This window comes from Pteropus medius, unplaced genomic scaffold (genome assembly GCF_902729225.1).
Source record: "Pteropus medius unplaced genomic scaffold, Ma_sr-lr_union100, whole genome shotgun sequence".
Lineage (NCBI taxonomy): Eukaryota > Metazoa > Chordata > Mammalia > Chiroptera > Pteropodidae > Pteropus > Pteropus medius.
Genome location: NW_024344378.1, coordinates 47,285,941 through 47,307,732, shown reverse-complemented (window position 1 = coordinate 47,307,732; position 21,792 = coordinate 47,285,941).

Below are 21,792 nucleotides of genomic sequence, written 5' to 3'. Positions count from 1 at the left end.
TCTACTTATATGGGGAATCTAAAATAGTCAAACTCATACTAGCGGAGTTCAGAATAGTGGTTGCTAGGAACAGGCTGGAGGGGGAAGTGAGGAGTTGCTAATCAACAGGTTTAAAGTTTCAGTAAGCGAAATGAATAAGTTCTAGAGATCTGTTATTCAGCACCGTGCCTACAGTTAACAATATTGTATTGTACACATAAAAACCTGTTAAGGGGGTTGACCTCATGTTAAGTGTTCTTACCACAATAAAACAAAAATAAAAATTTAATTTAAAAAAACCACCCTATGAGAGGGGTTATGTTATTATCCCCATGCTACAGATGAAGCAAGGGGATCAGAAATGTTTAGTAACTTGCGTGTGTCGGGGGTGGGGCAGGGTCATAGTGGTAGAACTGAGAACCAAAATCAAGACTTGCTTCTCTCTCTCTCTCTCTCTCTCTCTCTCACACACACACACACAGAGTACTTTATTGAGCTATCACTTACATACATTTAATATGTACACACCCATGTGGCCACCACCCGCCCCCCCAGATCATAATTAAAACATTTCCATCACTCTCAAAAGTTCCTTTATGCCCCTTTACAGCAAATACCTACTGCCCCTAACTCCAAGGTAACCAATATTTTGACTCTATCCTCATAGATTTGTTTTACATACATTTACTTGAACTTTATATGAATGGAATCATATTCCTATCTGGCTTCTTTTGCTTGATACAATGTATCTAGGATTTGTCCACACGGTTGATAGATATTTAGGTTGTTTCTAGTTTTAGGCTATTTTGAATAACACTGCCATGAACATTCTTCTTAGGTAAGAATATGTTTAACTTTATAAAATACTGCCAAACAGTTTAGTTGTTCCACATCCTTGCTGACACGTGGAATTGTCAGTCTTTTCATTTTAACCATTAGACTGAGTGTGAGAATCAGCTCTTTCTGATTCCAAAGCCTATGCAGCATCATAAAACTCTCAAGAATGTAGGATTCTCCTATATCCATGGCTCTCTGCCTTGGGTGGGAATAAGTAGCTTAAGTACGACTCACATGCTGGCAGCAAAGGATGGAAAGCGGCTTCCCAGAACAGCCTGATGCCGGGAAATCTGCCTCCTCCATCATTTCTAAGGGTGCCCACCAACTTCAAGATTGAGTATGTATACGCCATTGATTAGGAAAAGCTCTCTTGCACAAAGTTCTCCTTGTGGCTTCTGATACATGGATGTGCCACATGTGTGGCCAGTGTGATCAGAGCCTACTGTGAGATCAGCCCTTTTCTTCTTTGCTAACAACTTGAAGTGGTTCAAGCCAGAACATCAGAAGGTTCTCAAGGATGCGGCCGAGCCCAGGGAGTACTGTGGCCTGAAGCACAGAAACTCTAGAACTATGTTCCAGCTTGGTCTCATCCCCTACTGTGGCCTTGGGCAAGTCACTTAATCTTTCTGTGACTCGGTTTTCTCCAACTATTAAATGGGGCAAAAATGTCTGAGCTGCATTCACTCATAAGGTTCTTCAAAGGCTTCTTACTAGGATTTCTATTTCTCTGGCCCATCTTCTCCCCATGACCCCTATGCTTCTGCCACACTGACCTATTTAATGTTCATGAGCAGGGTGTCCTCTTTTCCACCCTGTATTTTTATAAAATATGTTTTTATACAGGTATTCTCTTTCTCTGGAATTCTTTTCTTCACATAATCCAACTGGCAAACACTTCATTCTTCAAGACTACGTGTATAAGCAACATCTCTTCTGTGAAGTCTTCCCTGGTAATTCCTTAGCTCTCCTGGAAGATGGACGGCCCGATAATACTTGGTGTTATCCTCTCACATTGCCTTGTTTTTTCGTGAGTCTTCCCCAGCAGACTGTGAGTTCTTTAAGAAGAAAAACTCTAGTATTGTGTCAGGCTGATAGCAGTTGCTCAATAAACGTATATTGAATGAATGAATAAATATTGAATGAAAAGGAAACATAGGAATAGTAAAAAATGAAATTAAGCCTTCATTATTGTCTGATAGTAAAAGGAATATATGCATATTATAAAATTCAAGCAATAGAAGCAAAGGTTTCCCCTATTCCATCTCACACCCAAAGATAGTCCGTTAGCAACTTTCTTGCAGATCTTTTTTTATACATAGACATTTTTTTCCAAAAATGGGATCATACTGTTCTGAACCTGTTTTTTATTTTTTATATCACGAACGCCCTTTGGAAATGTTTATTTTTATTATAATTATCACCATCATCATCATCATCATTATGCAAATATGAGTTGAAAGAACAGATCTCAGACTTGGTAAACAGGTCAGGGAAAGAAACTTAAGAACTAAATTTCCTTCTCCATTCGCCCCTCTGAGAACTCTAAAAAGTCCCGTGTTCATTCACTCCTTCATTCATTTTAATTACAAACGTGACACATTGTACACTGTAATAAATTCAGACAATACAAAAATGTATAAATAAAAAGGCAGAAGTCTTCCATATGTGTATGTATATATGTGTATACAATTAAAAAATGAGACTACTATATGTGTTTTATAACTTGCTATTTTCACTTAATAGTACATGGACAACTTTCTATATCAGTAAATATATATCTACTTCATTCTTTTTGATGCTTGCATAGTATTCCATTGAATCATGACCATGATTTAGATGTTTTCTAACCCTCATTCACTATCCATTCGATAAATACTTATTGAGCTCCAATGGGGGGTCTCAATGACAGATTTGTCCCAGGATACTGTGGGAGCCCAGAGGAGGCACAGAGATTAGGTGGCCTGTATTTGAGGGTGGAACTGGAAAGCGTGAACTAAAAGGCCAGCTTCCCAGCAGTTTCCCTCCCACCCAGGACTTGCATTTCATTGGATAGAACAAGGCAGGATCCAGGACCCCAGAGGGACCTTCCAGAATGTGAGCTAAATGAAGCAAGCAGTTTGCTTTAGATGAACAAATTGATTTTGCAGAAACAGGAAATTTCTCTCATACTTTAAGTCCTAAAATAGAAGAAATATGCTGGGATGCACAGGGATTTGGGGGATTTGGTTAACGCAGTGAAGTAAATTTTATGTACATTTTGAATCTGATAACCTCAATGTGAGCTGTTACACACTCCTCAAAAAGACTTTTATTGAAAATCAAGGAATGGCCACAATCAAAAAATGTTCACAAGGTAATAATAAAATGGAGAGAAGAAAACACCTCTAAGTATCGCTGGTCTCAAAGGTGCAGGAAATAGAGCCCTTCTTGCTCTGTTGAGGAGGCTGTAACTCAGGCAGCCTAGAGGGCCAAGTGCAGCCGGCTCAGTCTTCCTCTTTAGCCTTGCTTCCCAATTTTCTCCCTGACATTGGCCCTGATGTTCCTCCAACTCAGCAACTGTCTACCTCAGGGCCTCCACAAACACCTTTCCTTTGTCTGAAAGGCTCCCCGAGTCATCCCCCAGACCTCCAATCTTCTAGTCTATTCCTGTTCATCCTTTAATTCTCAGCTTAGTAGAGGCCATCTCTGAACACCCAGATTAGGTTCCTCTGTCTACATTCTCCAACGGCACTGTTCTTTTGGAGAAATTACCACAATTGCAATAATATGTGATTTGTGATTATTTGTTTAGTGATAATATCCTCCACTAGGAACTGTGTCTGTTTTGTTCATAGCTGAATTCCCAGGGCCTTGTAAACGTCTAATACAAATTAGTACCCAATAAATATTTGTTGAATGAATGAATGCTTGTAAAAGACAATCTCTGTCAAAATGGTAAATGTGATACTGTGTGACTTAGCCATCCTACTGAAAGAATCTATCCTACAGAAATAGCAGAACTGCATTAAGATATAGGTTCAAGTGTATTCATGGACACACTATTTGTATTTGCAAATGTTTAGAAAATGCCTACATATGGTACATCATTCAATGGAATACTATGTGACATTCAAAAGAATGAGGACTATATACATCTATTGATATGAAAAATGTCAAAAGAGGGATAAATAGGCAGAGCACAAAGGATTTTTAGGGCACTGAAACTACTCTGTGTGATACGAAAATGATGGATACATGTGATTACACGTTTGTCAAAACCCATAAAATATATTAACACCAAGAGTGAACTCTAATGTAAACTCTAGACTTTGGGTAATAATAATGTGTCAGTGTAGGTTCATCACTTGTAACAAATGTACAACTCTAGAGTGGGATGTTGGTAACTGGGGAGGCTGTGTGTATATGGGGGTAGGGAGTATATGGGAAACCTCTGTATCTTCCACTCAATTTTGCTGTGAACTTAAACTGTCTTTAAAGAAGTCTATTTTTTTTAAAAAAAGCCCTTGAGCCATATGAGAGATCTCAACCATTTTGTTTATACATTCGTATTTTCTGAATTTGTTACAGTACCCATATGTTAGTTATTTTTATAATTAAGAAATACTAAAAATCACAAAGAAAGGAAGAATAAATACTGTCAGTTGATACATATAGTCCATACCATACAGATGCACAAATGCACAGTAACAGGTATCACGCAAACATGCTCAGAGCTCCCTGACCACCAGTAACAGCATCCAAGCTTTCCCCTGAACACCAGCAGGCCCACACATTTTTGTTGACTGTGGACCTCTCAAAAGGAGAAGAAAGCTGCTCATCATTCAGATATTAGCTCAAATCTGACCCTGGGAGAGGATGAGCCTAGGACCAGTGGGGATTTTAATCTGCGTGGCACATCAGGAGTCTTCTGAGTCTGGCACCCTGTTCTTTCAGGGAGGTCCCAATGAGTTTTCTTCTCATAAGTATAAAACTTATACATTTTTATTGTGAAATATTCAGACAATACAAAAAATATAAAGAAGAGAACCAATCACACATAACGTGTTGACGTAAATTCTTCCAAACTTTAAAATTCACACATATATAAACACATATGTATGAGCACATCTTATATATTTTATATACCTGATTGATACATTGATCTATTTTTAATTCTTTTTCAATATCTTTGAGCTGTAGCTGACTTTTACTTTTATCAACTTTTTATTTTGGACTAGTTTAAGATTTACAGCAAAGTTGCAAAGATAGTACAGAGAGTTCCTATATAACATTCACCTAGTTGGCCCTAACATTAACACCTTACAAACACGTAAAAATGATCCATTTGTCAAAACTAAGAAGTTAATATTAGTACAGAACTATTAACCCAAATATAGACATTATTCAAACTTTTCCACTTATGTCCTTTTTCTGTTCCAGGGTACATTGTTGCATTTAGACAAATTTTCACAAATTTCACCTATTTCTTAAGTAGCCCCAGCACTAACGTGGGATCAGAGTGTCTCCCTTCATTTTTCTATCTCTGTGCTTTCAGGCTAATGTTTGCTTTTCTTATGTGCTTATCCATAGAATGCCTTTGGGGACCCATAGAAATGAAGTCTCTCCAAAGACTGCTTTGGTCAAACAAATCCTGCTCATAGTTCCCTCTCTGAGTCAGATAAGTTGGACAAATCTCTTCAGTTCATGGTACAACATTTCATCATTGGTAAGTAGGTGCCCTCTTATTTCTTTCCTATTCTTCCCTCTACCCATTTATCCTTCTCCCTACCCCATAGGAGGCACTCACTAGAATACGTTTAATGTCTGTCTTCAGGTATATAAACATTTCTAAAAGATAAACAGTGCCGTTTTGTGGATAGATGTGATTTTAGCCTACATAAATAGTCCTTTACCGTAGATCTTATTATATTTCTTTTTATATGACATATGCTTTTAAGATTGTTGCGTGGTTCAGCACATCTGGTCCGTTGCATCTGACTGTTGCACAGCACTGCAAAGCATATGTCCACACATTTCATTTCTCCATTTCTCCAGTGATGAAAACCTCCGTTGCCTCCACATACAGTCCTCTGACAAATATGCTTGTTTATCTCCTATGAGGGACCTGTGTAAGAGTCTTCCCTAGGCAACATACTGGGGAGTGGGAACGCTGGATCTTTGGGAATAGCATATTTAAATTCATGAAATAGAGTCAAGTGGCTTCTAGAATGGTTCTACAAGTTTATACTCCCACCAATAATGGTTCCCTTTTCCCCACATCGTTGCTAACAGTTGGTAGATAATATCTGACTTGTCTAACTTTAGCCAATCTATGAACCCAGAGTGATATCATATTTTAATTTGTGTTGCTCAGAGTGCTTCTAAAGCTAAGCTTCTCTTGACACACTTGTCAGCTGTTCTGATTTCCCTTCTTTTTTCTAATCTATCCATTGCTCACTTTTCCATTGAATTTTTGGTTTTTTTTTTTTTTTTTTTTGGTTGATCTGTGCAAGAGTTTCCTGTACATTCCAGATATAAATCTTTTGCTAGCTTTAGACATTACACGTATCTCCTCACAGTCTGTCTTGGAGAGGGCCTATTTTCCTGAGCCCGAACTTGCGCTCAGGGACTCAATGAAATTCGCTTGCTGAGATCCAGCCTCTCATTCTCTGCTAAATCTCTCAAGCCTTGGTCGCCCTCCCTGATCCAAGAACAATTGAAGTATCTCCTTTTTAGTGAGCCCATTTGTTAAAAGTATTAGGTTGTGTTTATCTGTCTAGACTGTCCTCTAAAATGTCCATTTCAATTGCTATAAAATTCAGGGTAGTGGTTGCTTGTGGGAGAAGAATAGGGGTTGTGATTGGGACAGGCACATGGAGGAGCTTCTAGGAGGCTGGCAAACATTTGTGTCTTAACCTAGGTGGTTTTGCCTTAAAATAATTAAGCTATACATTTTGTTTGTATGGTTTTCTTTTTCTATGTTTTATTTTACAATAAAAAGATTAAAATATGTCTTTCAGTAACCTTTCATTTTCCCACTATCCTTCTGATTGCAAGACCAAACCTATTTTTCAAACAAATCCAGTTTCTCTCTGAGTCTGAGTCAACTTGATTCCTAGACACAGCCTGCTCAAGAAATGAGCTTTTTAGTGATTAAAAAGCTGCTTTTCCTTTCTACTGTCCATTGATAAAACCAACCACCCATAGCCTCTGTCCTGTGAAATCCACAACCTTGACAAGTGCCTGTCAATCAACCAGCCGGGGCTGACCTGGGCTCACAACTGAAGGAGGACATGCTTTCAGGAATCCCTGAACCTCCCTTATGAACCTAAAGGGTTAGTTCTGCCACGGTTCTCAAAAGGCCGTGGGTAACATACAAAACAAAAGAAAGAGGGCAGAATTTGGGGAGGCTGCTACCACTCGCAAATAAGTGTTCTTAGTCCATGTGAAACTAAGCTGCTTTTTCAGTTTAAATTTCCCACCTGCGATATTGAATGAGAAACAGGGTGAAGGGAGAAAAAGCAAGCTGTGGTGGCATAAACTGCTTTACTCATGACAACTAAAACCTCCATCTGTTCGAGGTGAGCCTTCACCAGTTCTATTTTCTAAAAGTTCTATTTTCCCAATAACCTGATACCAGTCCCTGTCACTAGACACAGCAGCTGCACTAAGCTGTGGGCTCCCGTGTGTTATTTTTATCCCAAATATTCATTGGGACCCACCGGGTCACCAGTATGTTTAGAGAAAGGTTTGGGGGCCTGAATGCTACCATCTCCTTCACTGCAAGAAGAAGCAGTTTTTATTAACTATCTGAGTAAGGTGCCTGCACATGCTCAGAACAAGGTTCTTGAGTAAAAGCTGGATCAGAGAACTCAGTTGTGACCAGAAGTTCTCAGCAAGGCTTCCTCTTCCCTCTGTCTGATTCAGAGAGTTCATGACCCAATCAGCTGCATGGAGGAGGATGGCTGCCCTTCTCAGAGAGTCCAGGCCCTTTACAGTCACCATATCGAGGCAGGAAGCAGAAGAGAAGAAACTGGGTCATTAATTCCCACCCAACAATTGAATATTTTTCTCCCTGGGCTCAGCCATCTCGCCCTTAGACCTGGACTTGCCTTCCTTCCTCATCACCACTATCAGAACAATTTCTTAAACCCAGAGTGTGGCATAAACGACCTTGAGGTAGGCAGAGTTTGTCCGCTATGAGTCCCTTCTGATGTCAAGGTCCTCGCACTGCGCACCAGACTATCCCACCCAGCCTTTCCTTTCTCAGCCAGAGTTCTGAGTGCTATCCCATCTTTGGTCGCCTTTCACTCCCAGCCCAGCAGAGGCCGCTAAAGTGATGCAGATGAAACCAGAGTCTGCAGGAGCAGTGAAAGAGGGCTCCCACAGGGCCCAGGGGCAGCATAATACCCTGTCCTTCAGAAGCCCTAAAGCTAGCACCCAGCTAACACAGACACTCTGAGCCTCCCACCTGGAGCTCTCCTTAACCTTCTCAGAGGTGAAGATAGGGGGAGAGTATGTTCATTTTATTATTTTAAAAATATGTTTACTACTTATGTTAAGGCTCCTGATACGGTTTTTCTTTAAATGTCAAAAGACAGTTACTAAAATTGTGGTCTACTTCAAATGTTTATACTTAGCAAATTAAAGCTTATGACCGCCTGACCGCCTCCCCTGCCCCCACACACACACAGACCCCAACCACACACACACACACACACACACACACACACACACACACACAATGTAGCAGCATAATGGTGCAATTCACAAGCTATATGAAAATAATAATTTACAGCACACTACAGTTGGCATGGTCTGGTAATGAGGCAAATTTGGGGTGCATGTCTTCTGCTGATTCCAGTGAGTAAGGCTGTGTAGCTTGGTGATGGATACTCAACCCCATACATTTAAGATTTGTGTTTAAGACCATTGGAAATGTAAGGCCCTCGCCAAATGGCCCTCCTTGTCCGCTGCCCACTCTCTACACCCAACCCCCATGGACCAGGCCTCAGTGAAATACTACAATAAGTACAGAATGGAGAAGAAGAAGGAAGTATTCAAAAGTTACCAGTCCCCTTCTTTTAGATCCCAACCTGACAACCTGAGTGGAGAAATGCTCTCAGCTGTCTAGATGGTGAAAAGGAGGCTTCTCTGCTCCTGGCTATACTCTGTATGAGCCTCATCTCCAAAGTTTTCGCTCTAGTTCATTATTCCCTTCCTTTAGGTCCCAGAGCCTTTTCCTGTATTTGTGTTGTTTTTGTCAAAGCAGGAAGTCTTCCTGGAAGTCCTCCAGAAATTCAACATCCTCCTCCTTACCCAGGGGACACTGCCCTTAGGCATGCACCTCACCACACCCACCCCACCTCAGCTCTGGACTGGATGACCAAGGCCAGAACAACAGGAAGCCGTCTTCCCAGGGCCCAGCATCTTGCCTTCAGGGTGGTCATCAGCCCTGGGCCTGCCTCCCCTCCTCAGCCACACTCAGAATAATAGAAAACAACATAAGGGGGAAAAAACTTGAAGTTTTTAAGAAAATTTGAAAATGTGGAAGAGCGCTATGAAGAAAACAACAATAACCCCTTTTCCTGACCCACTGCTCTTCTTCATGTCTCTCTTTTTTTTTTCCACTTAGGACTTAAAGGCTGAGCATCGTGATTTCCCAACCAGATCTGCTATTTCTAGTCAGTGCTCAGTGCTCTCAACCTCCTCTTTCTTGTTCAACTGTCAAAATCCCCATCTTATTTGCGTGTCATGGGAGATGATAAGGCTAATGTGAATGGTTGGCAAGGATTCCAGTGTGTTCTGACTCCTGGGAAGACTGCATTATAGACAAACAGCTCAGGGTGTCCTAAAGAGATTAAGGAGAGCTAGTTCTACTGAAGGCTCCTGAAAAAGGGGATTCTGTGGTCAAATATGTTTGGGGGATACCATATACAGATCCACAATCCTTTATCTACCATGTTGAAGTACAAAAAGTCCTGAAAACTAAAAGTTTTTTTTATAACTCAGGGGCAAAACCTGACCTAAATGGATGTATAATTTTTCAGATTCTTTATTGAAACTACTTAGTGTGCATAACCATATGCTTTGCTGCAGAAATATGTGATTACAGGGCCTATCTCATTCTGCTGGGGATGCTATGGAATAAATAGCATATTCACTATGTTACCCTATTAAAATCTGGAAAATTCTGAATTCCAAATACATCTGGTCCCAAGGATTTGGGGTACTAGATTGTGCAATGTATAAATCCCCTTAATGGAAATTTATCCTGTCCATAGCATTTAAAGGGCTCTGAGAAATCTTGTCATAGATGAGAAACTAACCTCACAGGGCCTTCCCCAAACTTATTTGGCTATTAAACCCTTTGTTCCACTTCATGTCCATTAACATCTCACAAAATTTCCATTTGGATAATGGGATGTTAAGGAATTTACTAACATTGGGCTCTCAGATGTAGGAAAGAGGTGACTCTTCCTGAGAGCTTTTAGATCCTGGGCCTTACTGACAGTTTTTCATTAGTCTCAGGGCTAAGACTGTGGGCAAGATGAAAAGCTAGAATAGCAAAGACTGAGGCAAGATTTCAATGGTTCACATGGGCCCAGGACAGGGATAGGGCATGATGGAAAACCCAAACAGGACAGACGCATAGTCAAGAGTCAAACCAGAGAGCCAGACGAGAACCAGGATGGAAAAGGTTAAAACTTCATCCAAAGATCAGAAAGCAAGAGATTTGCAGAATTTAAAGCACTCAGGAGTCCAAGTACACAACATGAAGAATCCTGGAAACTAAGGCAACATTTTGCCTCATCTTGTGAGCTTTTATATGCTTCCTGTAAGGATCTGCACCCATTCTGGAGTTTACAGGTAGAAAAATAAGTGAGAGCTCCTGGCGAGTGTGTTAAGTCAGTGAGCAGGCAACGAAGATGTCCTCTCTTGACCCAGGCAGAAGGGACTCTAAGGTACTTCTGAGAATAGCAGTTTCAAGCAATAAGGGTATCCAACATATTTCTTGTATCTCTGGCCTCTTGATCACTGGATGTTATCATTTGTTAAAATTATGCACTGACCAAAAATGTCGGGCTCGGTACCATGTGTAAGCAGGACCAGATTTGGGAGCCCTGTCCTGTCAGAATATGTTTGTGAGGAGGTAACCATCTTGGCTAACATCCTGTTAGGTGACAGGAAGCTCTTCAGAGTTAGCTCTAAGTGACTCTAAGATAATTCCTTAGCTGTTTTCTCTGAGCTCTTAAAGCTGATACATGGGAGCAGCAGGACCACACTGGGAAAAGGATGTGCTGAGTCCATCCTGGGCTTTGCTATAGCTGACCCCTGTGTCTTGCTGCTATAAGTACAGTAAGTACAGGCCTTTTGCAAAATGTCCCTTCCAAAACTCTCACGCTGACCCCCTGGCTACCTCCTTGTGCCTGCCCTCTACAGCTTAGATTTCTCAACCTTGGCACAATTGACATTTGGAATCAAATAGTTCTTTGCTGTGTGTAGCTGTCCTGTGACTGGTGGGATGTTGCCCACTAGATGCCAGTAGCATCCTCCCAGTTGTGACAACCAAAAATGTTTCCAGACACTACCAATGTCTCCTGAGGGGCAAAATCACCACCCCTGTTGAGAACCACTGCTCTATTTGAGTGGTGAAGTATCATGGCAGACTGAGTGCCTACGCGAGACTCTTGCTCCACCGTGGTCTTGCTATGTATTTAGACATCTCTACTATTTCCTATGTGACCCTGCAATAAAGCTCACTGAATTTAACTTCTCTGAGCCTCAGCTGCCTCACTCATAAAATAGAGAAAATGATAGTGAATATCTTATAGGCTTTTTGGGTGGGTTAAGTAAGGTAACTCATGTAAACAATTATAGTGCTTGGCACAAAAGAGCATTCTACTACCTGTGGTTTATTATTAATCCTTGCGCCTGAGCCTCAATACACCTTCCTTCAATGTGACCACTACCTGACTTTAAACTTGCTCGTAAGACACTTCACGATTCGACCTTACTTCTCCAACTTCATTTCCCCAACACCCACTCCAAACTCAATGTTCCAGACCTATTGACCGCTTGCAATTTTAGGAAAGCGGCCAAAATTTTATGGCCCCTGCAGTATTTGCATATGTCGTGTTGTTTCCTGTGCCCGGAACTCACTTTCCCTTCCCCAGCTAACTCCCATGAACCCTTCAAGGCTCAGCTTGGACAGCACCAAGTCCATGAAGCTTCACCTCACTGCGTCTCAGCAGAAGAGCATCCTCGGCAGCTTGTTTGGTCCCTGTCATCATGCTTTTGACATGGTGTAGTCATTGCCTGGCTCTCTGGCTGAATCACTCTCCCAGCTGGGATCTCTGTGAGGCAAGGGATATTGTGTTACTCCGTGCCGCGTGTTCAGAATCTAGCATGGTGCCTGACGTCCAACGGAGACGCTGTAGTTTATCCAGTCAATAACTAACTTTATAAACTGCCTTAAAACTAATATGGAAAAGGACTCTCTTTATCTCTTCTTCCCAGGTAACCATGTATTCTTTCCATTTGAGTAGGTAATATTTGCAAGTGGAACAAAATTTAAAAGTTATCAAAGAGTAAGGCTCCCTTTCTCATCCTCCGGCCACCCAGTTTCCCTTCCTGGAAGAATTACAGTACCATGCAACCTTCTAGAGATAGACTAACTATGAATTTTAAATGGAGCCTTTGTAATTTAGTAATGGGCTTTCCTAAGTGCTACCCCACCGTCAGGAGTAGGAAGTCTGCAAGAGTCCTCCGCATTTCTTAAATTCCACTTTTCATGCTTAAGAAAATGAATGCATTGGGGCAAGAAACAAACTTTTGACTGTCCTCAAAGGCAGCAAAGTAGGAGATGGCAGAGGACAGAGGTGACAGAAAGGGGACAATCTGGTAGAGCCCAGCATGCCCACCATCCCCAAATCTCCTAAACTATCTACACAAACACACGCATACACACACACACATACATAAATGCTCACACACACACATGCATGCATGCATGCATGCACAAAGTGTAAAAGGAGAAGCTGCGAGGACACTCTAGGGAACATCCCCTGGAGCACTGTCACCTGCAAAGCCCCACCCTGTCCCTCACTACATTGAGAAATCTAAGGGAGGGAGAGGGTCAAGCCCAGCTTCAGCCTTCCTCCTCCCTCCCCAACAAGAGGAAGTAAACTTTAGTGCTTAGTCATTTCCCATAGGTTGGGTTTTACCTGGGAGTCTGAGTCACCAGCCAGGTGCCAGGGAGAGAGAGGTGCTGCCCCGACATGACACATCTGTCTGCCCAGGAAGGAGGTTAGCCGTTGGATATTGCAATGACCACCACAAGTCCTACCCTGGGTGCTAAGAACCCCTGCTGCTCTGTGAGAGACTTTGGAGTCCTGGGCCAAGGGCAAGGCTTTGGGGTGAAGAATTGAGAGTGCAGGGTCCTTTGCTTGTCTAACACCTTTTCCTTTCTCCGCTCTCAACCACCTCTACCCATGGGGAACCAGTCATCCTGGTCTGCATCTCCCAGCACCTCAGTGGGCAAAGCCACAACCCTGCTGAGAGGGCATGGGTAAAGCCTCCATAGTCCCAGACAATTGGTGGACTCTCAACAAATGTTATTTCCCTTCTCCTCTCTCTGAATTGAAGAGAAAGCCCCAGGCCCGAGGAGCACCAATAAACATGCTGATCCCAAGGCAGCCTCAATGGCTTACCAAACATCTCAGTCATGCCGAGGGCTTCCTGAAGCCAGCTATTGGTGACCAACCCAAACCTAGGAGAAGCTGGATTCTAGATTAGTGATCTTCACTTCTGTATGACTTTCACTGTTCCTGTAGCAATCATTCTCACTCCCATGAAGCTGTGCTAACTGTAGTAAGCTGAATAATGGCCTCCCAAAGATATCCACACCCTAATACCCGGGATCTATGAATACATTACCTTATGTGGCAAAGAAGACTTTGCAGATGTGATTAAGTTAAGGATTTTGAGATGGGGAGATTATTCTAGATTATCCAGGTGGGCCCAATGTAATCACAAGTGTCCTTATAAGAGAGAAACAGAAGGACCAGAGTGAGAAGAGGGGATGTCGTGTTGGAAGCAGAGGTCAGTGTGATGTTAGACCATGAGCTAAAGAATGTAGATAGCCTTTAGAACTTGGAAAAGGCAAGGAAACAGATTCTGCCTAGATCCTCCAGTCCTGCTGACTCCTTTTGCACTTTTGATCTCTAGAAATATAAACTAAGACATTTATGTTATTTTAAGCTACTAAGTTTATGGTCCTTTGTTACCACAATGATAGGAAACATATGTAGATTTTGGTACCAGGAATAGAGTGCTGCTGTAACAAATGCCTTAATAACCAAGTGGCTTTGGAATGGGACAGTAGACAATACATATAAGAATTTTTTTAAATGCGATAGAGAAAGCCTAGATGACCTTGGACAGAGTGTTAGAACTGTGGTTGTTAAAAACTTTGCTAGTGAAGAATGACAAGGAGGTGAGAAAACCTACATCGTCTTAGAGAATATCTACATCATCATCAACAGAATGTTAGTAAAAACATGAACTTAAAAGTGCCGCTGGCGATGGCTTAGGAGGAAGCGAGAAATATTTTGTTGGAACCTGGAGGAAGGGAGATCTTCATTATATAGTGGCAGACAACTAAGCTAGATAGTATCCTGCAGTTACATGGAAAGAAGAACTCATAAGGAATAAACCTGGATATTTTGCATAGGAGATTTGCAAGCAAAGTGTTGTAAGTGCAGCCTGGTTTAATTTTATTCTTTATAGTAAAATGTGAGAGGAAAGAGATAAATGGAGGCATAAACTATAAACAGAAAGGAACCAGGACTTAGTGATTTGGGAAATTCTCAGCCTATATAGATTGGAAAGATGATAAAATTAGAAGATTCACTGTCAGGAAAGAATACTTTGGAGAAAAAACCAAATATGTGGCTGAACAACCTTTTGATTATGTCTTGGGAGGATCAAAAGATTCAGAGTATTCATTCACACAGAGGGTTCTTAGAAGAGATTAAGCATGTGACTCGGATCCCCACAACCATCTCAGCAGAATCCAGAAACAGAGGTAGGATCATCCAGGAAAAATATGAGGATCCTCTTGTTTAGTGGAGTGAATGCCTATGACATACACAGGAGACCCACAAGGTTCGGTGAATTTTATACCAACGGAAACACTGCAAGCTTAGGTTAAAGGGGGCAGAAGGAAGACAAAATGAAAGAAGGTTGTCAGACTCTCAACATTCCATAGACAGGAAACAGGATGAAAAATTTACTGAACTGCAAACATTAGTTACCCTTCAAGAAAAAGGAAGAACGACTCTGAGAGAGGAGAGGCAAGTCCAGAAGACAGAGCCTCGAGCCACAGAAGATTATTCTAAGCCTTGAAACCCAAAGGAGTTTTCCCAGCTGTATTTTGAAATTTCTTGGAACCAGCGACTTCTTTCCTTCCATTTTCTCCCTTTTGAATGGAAATATCCGTATTATTCTATGCCCGTCCCTGGGAGCAGATAACTTGTTTCTCGAGTTTCACAGATTCACAGACAGAGAGAAAATGAACCTTAAGATGAATTACCTCCAATGCCTTAACTATAATTTAACTAGATTATTTAGATGATGAGATTTGGAACCCTTAAGCAGATGAGATTTAGATGAGATTTTAGACTTTGAGTTAATGCTCTAATGGGTTGAGATTTGAGGGGATGTTGGAATGGGGTGAGTGTATTCTGCATATGAGATAAATGTGAATCTTTGGGGACCAGAGGGCAGACTGTGGTAAACTCAATAATGATGCCCAAGAATATCCACATCCTAGCTCCTGCAATCTGTGAATATGCTAGCTTACATGGCAAAAGGGACTTTGCAGGTGTTATTAAGTTAAGAATACTGAGATGGGGAAAGTAACAGAATATCTCAGTGGGGCCAATGTAATCAAGATATATAGGGGACCCCTTATAAGAAGGAAATAGAATGAGAACTGTAATGACAGAAAAAATGGTTAGAGTGATATGGGGCTACGAGCCAAAGAATGTAGGTAGCTTCTGGAAGGTGGAAAAGGCAAAGAAATGGCTGTTCCATTAGAGCCTCTAAAAGGAACACAGCCCTGCTGATCCATTTTAGACTTCCAGAATTGTAAAATAATACATTTGTGTTATTTTAAGTCACTAAACTTGTGGTAATTTGTTACAGCAGCAATAGGAAATAAAATACACTAGCTCTCTTCCTACCCTAAGCTCCACATCACTCAAGCTAACCTACTCACTCACCTGAGTTCTCTTCCACCTTTCTATCTCCTCTGGGCTTCCAATATGACTTTTCTAACAAGCCTCCTACACAGGATTCCATCAATTATTTCCTTGGCACTCCTTCACTTTCTCCTGTTTCCTGACCCTTCCCAGAGCTATATCATCCTTCAACCTGATGGTTCCTAACTACACATTAAAATCACTTGGGTGGGAATCAGGGGATAACTTGTAAAAACCACTGAAGCCCCAGTGCAGACCAATTAAATCAGGCTCTCTGGAGGAAGGGCTCATTCAGGTATTAGGTCAATGTGAAAGCCCCCAAGTGCATTCATCATTGGGAACAACTGCCAATCTGTTGTTCAAAGGTTATCAAACTTTGACATGCATAAGAATCACCTAGAGAATTAAAGGCCAGTGCCTCAGGCCCAGAGAATCTGGTTTAATACATCTGATACTCAGATTCTGAGTTTCTAACAAGTTCCCCAGAGGTTCAGATGCAGGTGGCACTTGGAACTTTCAGAGACATTTCCACAGCCCTCCTTCTGCTCCCTCCCTAGGAGACTCAGCTAACTGATACTATGAATTCCTTAGATCAATCATTCTTGATCTTTGATGAATATCAGAATCACCTAGGGAGCTTGCCAAAAATACAGTTGCCCAAACAACAGTCCAGTTTCGTTTAACCAGGTTATGGTTAACAAATTCTCTAGATGGTTCAGATGCATACTGAAGTCTGAGACTCAATGCCTCAGACTTCAGTGTGAAATCTGGTTCCCAAACTTGAGTATGTAACAGAATCACTTGTTAAAACACAAATTGTTGGGCCCCACCTCTACAGTTTCTGTTTCAGTTGGTCTAGGGTGAGGCCCAATAATTTTCACTTCTAACAAATGATGTTGGAGTTGCTGATTTGAGAATCATACTTGTAGAACCACCATGTTATTTCTATTTGTTTGTTTGTTTGTTTATTAAAAATTATTGGGGTGACATTGATTAACAAAATCCAATAAGTTTCAAGTGTACAATTCAAAAGTATATTTTATACATATATCGCATTGTGTATTCACCACCCACAATTAGATTTCTTTCCGTCACAAAATATTTGACCCCTTTTACCCCTGTCTACCTCCCCACCGGCCCCTTCCTTCTGGTAACCACTAATCCACTGTCCATGTCTGTGAGTCTCTGTTTGTTTTCATGTTTGTTTGTTGCTTTAAGCTTTATATCCCACATATGAGTGATATCATGAAGTTTTCAACTTTTCCTGTCTGACTTTGCTTAGCATGATTATCTCAAGATCCATTCATCCTGTTGCAAATGGCAGTATTTCATCTTATGGCTGAGTAATATTCTATTGTGTGTGTGTATGTATGTATATATATATATATATATATATATATATATATATATATATATACCACATCTTTTTTATACAATCATCTGTTGTAGAACACTTCAGTTGCTTCCTGTCCTGGCCACCATGAATAATGCTGTTATTAACACCGGGGTGCATATGTCTTTTCTGATAGATGTTTTCAGTTTTTTGGGTAAATACCCAGAAGAGGGATTGCTGAATTGTACGGTAATTCAATTCTTAGTTTTTTGAGGAACCTCTATACTGTCTTCCATAGTGGTTGTACCAATTTGCAATCCCACCAGCAATTTATGAGGGTTCCTTTTTCCCCACAACCTCTACAACACTTGTTATTACTTGTCCTGTTGATGATAGCCATTCTAACAGGTGTGAGATGGTATCTCATTGTGGTTTTGATTTGCATTTTCCTAATTGCTAATGAGGTTGAGCATCTTTTTATATGTCTGTTGGCCATTTGTATGTCTTCTTGGGAGAAGTGTCTGTTCAGGTCCTCTGCCCATTTTTAAATTAGATTGTTTGTTTCGTTGTTATTGAATTGTATGAGTTCTTTGTATATTTCGGTTATGAGGCCCTTCTCAAAGATATGCAAATATCTTCTCTCATTCAGCTGGTTGCCTTGTTGATGGTTTCTTTGGCTGTGCAGAAGCTTTTTAGTTTATACAGTCTCATTCATTTATTTTTGCTTTTACTTCCTTTGAGGTCAAATTCATAAAATTCTTTCTAAGTCCAAGGTCCATGAATTTAGTACTATGTTTTCTTCTATGCAATTTATTGTTTCAGGTCTTATTTTCATGTCCTTAATCCATTTTGAATTAATTTTGATGTGTGGTGATAAACAATAGCCTAGTTTCATTCTTTTGCAGGTGGCTTTCCAGTTTTCCCAGCACCATTTATTGAAAAGGCTTTCCTTTCTCCACTGTATGTTTTTGGCTTTTTGTTGAAAATTATTTGCCCATATAAATATGGGTTTACTTCTGGACTCTCGATTCTGTTCCACTGGTCCGTGTGTCTGCTTTTCTGCCAATACCATGCTGTTTAGATTACTGTCACTTTGTAGTATAATTTGAAGTCAGGTAGTGTGATACCTCCAGCTTTGTTCTTTTTTCTCAGGATGGCTTTGGCAGTTCGGGGTCTTTTGTGCTTCCATACAAATGCAAACCATCACTTCCAATTTATGTTCTAAACAAAGGGTTTAGAATCTGTGTCTCTGTTTGTTCTTTCTCCCCATTCTCTCAGCCATAAAAGAGTCCAGCCAAGGAGAAAAGGCTGAGGTAAGTGGCTTAGGGAATCTTTACTTTAGAGGGCTACAGAAGGGGCTGTCAGAGAAGGGCTTCTGATAAGATCACCACTGGGGCACCCTGGCGTAATTCTAATAGCACTCTAAGGCTAGGGAAGGTGGCCAAATTCCAGTAGAAGATACAAGTTATCTGATCGATAGCTGTTAACTCAACATATACATCCAGCCCCACTGGGACTCAAGAGCTTAGAGCTTCCCTCGCAAGCCTTTCAGCCTGTGATGGTGAAGGAATTGAAGGTATAGTGAGGATTAAGAGAAAACCTGAGGTTGGGGCTGACCCTTGTCACCAAGTTAATTATAGAAAAGCCAAGCTGAAGCTTTAGAGTACATTGATACCAGCTTATACGCATACTCTGGAGACAGAGCTGAAGAGACTGCAAAGTGAAGATGAGAAGAGCCAGGTGAGAGAGGAAAGTCATTCCCTTTCCTTTATAATAAGATGGAATGAGATTAAGGGCAATTCAAAGACCACAGAAAAGGCAGATGGAGGGATTAAGCCCCCCAGCCAGAGTTCTTACAAAGTCCACTTTATTTTCACACCCAGCATGCAGAACTTGGTTATGTGCCAAGTGCATATGACCTACTCAAACACCAGAAGTCACTTCTCAGTTCTAGGAAGCCAGAAGGCAAACAGCTAGATCTAGTGTCTGCCAATCTTCTTATACATGCTGCAGCCCAATCCACTAAATTACTGACAGTAGATAACAGGACTGAGGGGAGATTTAGGGAGTCAGAACTATAGTCACAAGGCTGAGTAGACCTAGTGTGTTTAGGGAACAAGCATAAACCCCTGAAGGTTTGGATGACATCACTACTTGATGATTACGTGAGGGGGTAGTTCTCCAATTTAGTGGACAGAGTCACCGAGGTCATCAGCTGGTATGGGTGGCCCAAAAGTTCACCAGTAGTAACTGGCTTAGTCAAATACCTACTAGATATGGCTTTAGGGGAATCATTTATGGTAGAATCTCTACTGTAAAATTATGCAGTATTATACCTATCTGAAGCCAGAAGGCTAAACTAAATCATACCTCCTTCTCCTTTCTCCTCCAGCCAGGCACCAAGTCTATACTATCTCCACAAAAGCTCCCATATCTGTACCCTCCCCTTCCACTCCGCGGCCACTGCCCTAGTTCAGACCTTCTTCAGCTTCTATCTGGCTAGTTATAGTAGTCTCTGAACTTGTTTTCTTTGCCCATAGTCTCCTCTAGGCCCTTAGGTTCCAGCCCTTGCCCATCTCACCAGCCAAATCACCTCTCCAAAGCTGGCCCTACACCTTATCCACTTGAACAACCTGCAGTTCCTTGAGTGCCTCATGCTTCCTTCTTCTTCCTTGTCTTTGCACACGCTCTGTCTTCTGCTCGGAGACAGAAGTCATTTCTCCCTTCCATATTTGCCCATCAAGACTCTACTCTTAAAAATGGCAGTGGAATGCTATGGAAACATTTTACTTTCATGGTTACTTTTACAATTGGGTGGAAATTTTTAGTTAAGGAGAAACTTTCTATGACTCCTTGACTTTAATTAACTTTCTAGATTTTGTAAAACAGTACTTGAGGGCAAGAGGTGATATTCTAAATATTTAACTAACAGGACTTCGGTGTACCAATACTTTGAAGGCAGCTAGGGGAAGTAGGAGTCTCAGAGGTCCCTGATGGGGGCCCTCTGCCAGGTATTAACCCTATAGTTGCTAAATTGTGAAGGAGAGGAGAAAAGCTGGGTGGCAGGTGTCACATGGAAGGGATCTTATGACAGCAGCTACTTAGTGATTGAGCAGTACTGGTGCCTGCTATTGAGTATCAGCACTGCCTAAGGGTCCTCACTAGCTGAATCTCACCAGCAACTCCCTGCCCCCAAACTCTCTGCCTACTCATTGCCCCCCAAATTCTTTTCTCTACCACAGAAATTTATCCATCATTTCTTATGAACACCTTGCCTTTTCATGCCTATGATCTTTTTTATGCCTAGAATGCCTTTCTTCTCCTTGTTGGGCAAATTTCTTTGTATCTTTGAAGGCCCAGGTAAAATATCATTTCTGTAATGTCTTCCATGACTTCCCAAGGCAGAATTAATTGCTTCCTCATCATTGTTCCATGCACTTTATACATAGTTTTATTATAGCATTTATCACATGAATTATGGCCATGGTTCTGTCTCTTTCACAAATTGTGAGCTCCTCAAGGACTAGGGTTATGTCTTATTTATTCTTTTTTTTCCCACATTATTTTTAGGATAAGCTAATATGTCTTATTTATTCTTGTATCCCCAGCAACTAAAACAGTGCCTGATGTATAGGTATTTAAAAAAATTTTTTTTTAGAGGTTGTAGAATGACCCTCAATAGGACTACAAGTTCAGAAGGGGGCCTAGGCTATCTTTTCTCCCAATTTGCTACTTAAAACTCAGCAACAGTACTGATACATGCTACAATATGGATGAAACTGAACAATATTATGGCAAGCGAAAGAAGTCAATCACAAAAGACCACATATTATATGATTCTATGTGTACAAAATGTCCAGAATAGGCAAACTCATAGAGACTGAAAGTAAATTAAAGGTTGAGGGGGTTGGGGGGAAGAGGGGAGTGACAGCTAATGGGTATGGGTTTTGGGTTTTGTTTTGTTTTGTTTTTTGAGGTGATGAAAATGTTCTAAAATTGATTATGGCGAGTTTGCACAATTCTATGAATATACTAAAAATCATTGAGTTATACACTTTAAATGGGTGAATTTTATGGTATATGAATTATATCCTGTTATTTAAAAAACACCTCAGCCACTCCTCTCACTGTACCCGATTCAAAGGGAAGCCTCAAATGTTTTCTGCCGGAGAGGAAGGTGGACACAGAGGGGTGAGTGTGGAGGGGTATATGCAGGGGCATGGTTATTATGGGGGGTTGGTTTAAGAAAGGCAGAGCATAAGTGGAAATCAAGTTGAGTCCTGATAATAGAATGGGCCACAGAATATTTCAGAAGGAGGGGTTCTGGTGAAAACGGAAACCACTTCAATGAAACCTGGTTTCAGCAAAATAGGCTGAGGTTAGCTTGAGAAGGGTGGT